The sequence below is a fragment of the Cornus florida genome, unplaced genomic scaffold (genome assembly GCF_030987335.1).
Source record: "Cornus florida cultivar Cherokee Brave unplaced genomic scaffold, ASM3098733v1 CherokeeBrave_3.0.0_Hap2_Chr09, whole genome shotgun sequence".
Classification (NCBI taxonomy): Eukaryota; Viridiplantae; Streptophyta; class Magnoliopsida; order Cornales; family Cornaceae; genus Cornus; species Cornus florida.
Genome location: NW_026775579.1, coordinates 4,717,156 through 4,722,496, shown reverse-complemented (window position 1 = coordinate 4,722,496; position 5,341 = coordinate 4,717,156). Strand labels below are relative to the sequence as shown.

The window sequence follows — 5,341 nt, the reverse complement described above, 5'->3', positions numbered from 1 at the left end:
AATCAAGTTTTCTACCCAAAAATGTGGATGAAAACACAAAAAACTCATTATGAAATACCCAAATTGCCTCTAAATCAGAAGAGGTCAAGAGGGTCAAAAAGCCGCTACAAGATCTGTCCGCGATTGAGAGCAAAAATGGGCCATCAAACGAATTTTTCTGGAAAAACATAAAGAAGAAACCCCCCCTCCAAAATCAAGTTTTCTACCCAACAACATGGACAGAAACAAAGAAAATGCGCTATAAAATGCCCAGAATACCCCCAAGAAAATCAAGTCAAGAAATTTAAAATCTTTCCGAGCTACTGCCAAAGGAAAGGAAATGGGGCTTCGGGAGGTTTTTAAATTGTCTAAATTGAAAATTCAATCTTAAAATACACCCACAAGACCCCCAGAAGTTTCAGATCGTTTGACACATTTTTCAAAAAAAAGTCGATGAATAGTACCAAGTACTAAAATCTCAAGTTTTAAAAAAAATATATCTGTAAACCTTAGAATTAATGGCCCTTGGCCTCATGTCATACATACAAAATAAGCATCCAAAAAGTGTACTTAGATGTACATTACATATTTGGAATCAAGGATACAAGTTTTAACATATAAGGCTACAAAATGACATTTCATGCTAACATTTGCATGAAATGGAAACTTAAAAGCTACAAGTCATCCAAGGAATGATGAGCATCACGAACCAAGCCTCATACCTGAAACAAATCGCTAGTAACTTCGGGGTGAGTAACATAAAGTTACTCGTAGGAAATGAGCATGCATCGACCTAGCAATTTACAAAATTATCACCTTAAGGTGAACTCATACCACCTAACGTCTAAGCCAAAATGAGACCCAGGGAGTATCCTAAGCTACCCTAGAGAATTTCTAGCATAAACTACAATATTTATGCAATTAAATGATATAGAAGCATACTATACAATGCAACAAGATATAGATTCTCAAAGTCATCAATTTGAAATCTAAAATACGAAAACCATTAAAGTGGATCATGCCACCTAAGGTCAATGTTCCAAATGAATCTATAGGATCATTCCTAAGCTACATTTGAACACTAAAACACAAATCACAATATCGATGCAATTTAACCAACATTGCAACTTCTAATACAACGCATAAAGCATGATTTCTCAAAGTTAACATCTTAAACTCAAAATAGGAAATTGATGAGCGCTGAAATGTACGTATTTAAGCCCCTTAAGCTTAGGTATTCTAGAACCTTTATCTATCTTATTTTACCGTTTTATATTGATTTCGTGTTATTTCCATTTTCAAGTACTTATCCCCAAAACAAGCTAACTCAGCCTAATAAGAGCATAATTGAAGCAATTCTGGGATGAATCAAAGAAAGGAGCAAAGTAGAGTAAAAGGAAGCCAAGGGTGGAATTTCAACAACTTCGATCGAGCTCAAGAAAAGTTCGATCGATCCAACTTTCATTAATCTCAGTACTTCAAGATGGATCTGAGCCATGTTTGTCCTTGTTCAAAGATCTCAAAAGTTCGATCGATCCAAGTTCTTTCTCCGATCAATCGAACATTCTTGTCCTTATCCAAATGATTGATCTTATCCAATTGTACCACTCTACCAACCACTTTTGTCCTTTTCCCAAAATTATCTTCAAAATATCTCAGATTTGCTTTTATCCAAAAAGGTGTTGCCATTGAGGATCGATCCAGCCTAAGTTTGATAGATCTCAGCCATATTCGATCGATCCAAGTCTAAGGTTCGATCGATCAAACTTCCTCCAATGCGAAAAAGTTAAATTTCTAGCTCACAAAAAGTTGTCCTTTATCTAATCATTAGGGAATATTTGTTGTACGACCCCAGCTCATTTTAGGTGTCATTTGACCTACCTATATAAGGATAAGGATTACTTTTTGTATCATATCATATCATACCTTGTAGAACTTCTAGTGGGGAAGCAAAGAAGAGGAGGAGGCTAGAGACACCATTGGAGACTCTTCATCAACCAAGGAGTAAATTTCTTCCACGGAGCTTGCCCTTGAGGGTTGAAAGACATCATCTATGAGTGCCTACACATCCCCTTGGGGCTAGAGTTAGCCCTAAGCATGCTTTCTACTTCTTGATTTATGTATTTTTGAGGGGATTTGTATTGTGATTCATGTCTTGATACTTTTATATATATAGATCTTGTTTATTCAATGATTTATGTGGCTTAATGCTTCTAATTGATCATTTCATTCTATCCATATGTCTATGTATGCTAGAATAGATGTTCATGCGTTTGTCTCTATTTCTTGTGTTATTGATGCATGTCTATGTTTAATGTCATGTTCTTATGGTTTATTTGATGGTTCATACTCATTGCTTGATGGATTGTATCTCTTCCTTAGTTTAATTAGTTTAATTTCATGTCATTAGCTTTGTTGTAGAGTAGTTGTTAAATAGGAGGACAATTCATACTTGTTATTGATGTTCCATACTTATGAAAAGCAAGTAACATGTATCTCTAACCTTGTGATGTGTTTGGATTGTGAGCTTAAAGAAAGGATTAATGGCTTTATTTGATATGTTGTGCTATCCACTATGTTGTTTAAACAATATATGCTTACTTTGTCATCCATGCTTGTTGAAACAACCACACACACACACTTTGTTGCAATACATGTTCTTTCCCTCATTAATCATTCATTAAAGGTGTAGAAAAGCTATACTTAGTGGTGATCTCTAAACCCCAAGATCTCTCTCTCTTTTATTCTCTCTGTTGCATTATTGTTTACTTTAATTTAATTTGCATCTAGTTTAATTCAACCAACCAACCAACCACTATTTTGATCACTCGACCTACTAACCCTAATTTTGATTTCTCAACCTAGTATGACACTCAATCCCTTGGGACGATCCCTTCTCACTCATACTACATAGTATAGGTGTTAAGCGGTTTGTAAATTTAAATTATGGTGCCCACTTGACACTAATTTCCGAACTTAAAGTTTTGTGCATTGTTTTGTGCATTGCCCGAGAAGACACCATAGTTTTTGGCACCGTTATCGGGGATAGTTTTTGGCGCCGTTGCTGGGGATTGATTGATTGACAACGTCATATTTGTGGAATCAATTAGGAATTAGTACTCTTTTGATCGTGTCTTTACTTTGTTTTCAATTTTTGTTACTTATTGTGTTTGTTCTTGATTGACAAGCAGCATTGGCCTAAGAAGGTGAGCAAAGGAGTATTCCAAGCAAAAGAGCTAAGCAAGCAAAGGAAAAATGCTAAAAATCTAAAAATTGCTAAGCTAAGCTATAAATTTGGAGTTGAAGTGGTAAAGGACCTTTGTGAGCTTTTCTTTACTCATCCCTTAGTTAAATCGTCGGCCCGCGTGGAGGCTTATATTTCAATTCTTAGATAAATCGTGAGCCCGCGTGGAGGCAATATACTTTTCTTGCATTTTGTTTAAGCATGGGAGTATGAAAAACATTGTATGTGGAGAAGTTTGTTGATTATTGACTTGTTATGAAGGTGAAGTGTTTGTTGTTATTGTTGGTTGTGTTGCATTGTGTATGCATGGTCGTAGATCATTGAGACCCACTCTTGTCCTTTTAAATTTTCATATTGAATCCATTGTTTGAAATCCTAGGGGAAGAGGTAGTTCTAGTCAATCTATTTCATCAATGGAAGGACACAATGAGGACCATGTGGAGGCCCTTGGTCACATAGACCAACAAGGTATCCTCCACCCCAATGTGCATCATAATAACATGTAAGTTCTATTAGGAATGCCAAGGCCAATCTATTCTCCACCACCTCCCATCATTCAAGGAAATCAAGGTGCCCATGTTGCACCTCCAATTGCTAATCATCCCCTTGCTTTAAGAGATCACTATATACCTAATGAATATAATGCACCCACATGCATTCAATTGCCACCATTTTGAACACACCACTATGAAATCAAGCCACAAACAATTCAAATGCTTCCTAACTATCATGGACTAAGTGAAGAACCTTACAAGCATTTGGATGAGTTTCTTGAAGTATGTTCCACCGTAAAATATACGGACATGCTGGAAGAGGTCTTAAGGCTTAACCTTTTTCCATTCACCCTTAAAGATAAGGCAAAATATTGGTAAACAATCTTAGGCCTTTTTCAATAACTTCTTGGGCGGAAATGCAACAAGAGTTCTTGAAGAAGTACTATCCGATTTCTAAGACCAATGCCATAAGAACCTCAATTAAAGAATTTTCACATAGGGATGGAGAAACATTTCATGAGGCATGGGAACGCTTTAATGAATTGCTTAGGAAGTGTCCACATCATGACATGCCTAAATGGCAATTAGTTTAATATTTTTTTGAGAGCTTATCGGACAATTACAAAGGCATGGTTGATGCTTCCATGGGTGGCTCTTACATTGATAGGCATAAGGATGACGTGTGGCGTCTTTATGAGAGCATGAGTGAAAATTCTTTGCATCGTACTTTATCTTCGAAGAATGGTAGAAATTCTAGTGGTAGGAAGAGTGTTGGCTTACATCAAGTCGACCACTCCAATGAAATTGCCGCCAAAATGAAATCATTATCTCAAAGGTTTGATCAATTTTTGATCAACCAAAAGTTGGCGAATCAAGTATCTTCCTTCCCTAACCATTCTCATCATGCATCTAATGAGACATGTATGACTTGTTCAAGTGTTTTACATTCTACTTCCAATTATCCTCATAGACATGTGCAAAGTGAGCATCATGAACAAGCAAATGCTGTTTTTACTAATCAAGGGAACAATCCTTATGGAAATCATTAAAATCATAGTTAGAGGAATCACCCAAATTTCTCTTTGAAAAACCAAGGGGAGGGCTTAAACCCTTATCAAGGCGGTTTTCAAGGAAAATACATTCCACCTCCACTACAAGACCAAGGTTCCCAAGGTTTTAGATCATCATATCAATCACACGGAAACCAATTTTCAAATTCTCATTTTCCTAATCAACCATCATATTCCCAAGGAAATGTTAGAAGTCCCGCTTTTGAAGAGAAAGTTTTGACCGCTTTGGGCACTCTAGAGGCAAACACACAATTACTTCATTCTCACTCTCAATCCATTGCAAAGCTAGAAACCCAAGTAGGGTAAATAGCTAGCACTTTAAATGCAAGAGAGAAGGGAAAAATGCCTTTGAATGCCCCACAAAAGCAATAATGTGTTGTGGAGACTCATTCCTCATCGGAAGGTCACACAATAGAGCATGTCAATGCGGTGACTACCTTGGGAAGTGGAAGGATTGTGGACAACCAAGTGTATGTCCAATGAAGAGAGTGAACCAGTGCAACAACAAGTTGACACCCGTCCCGTTTCATATCATATTCCTCCTTCATTGCATG

General features: G+C 36.8%; 1 pseudogene; it reads right to left on the bottom strand.

Annotated features, from left to right (window-relative positions):
• Nucleotides 1-4,189: 4,189 nt before the first annotated feature.
• On the bottom strand, nucleotides 4,190-4,288 carry LOC132275539 (small nucleolar RNA R71; annotated as a pseudogene).
• Between the last annotated feature and the right edge of the window lie 1,053 nt (nucleotides 4,289-5,341).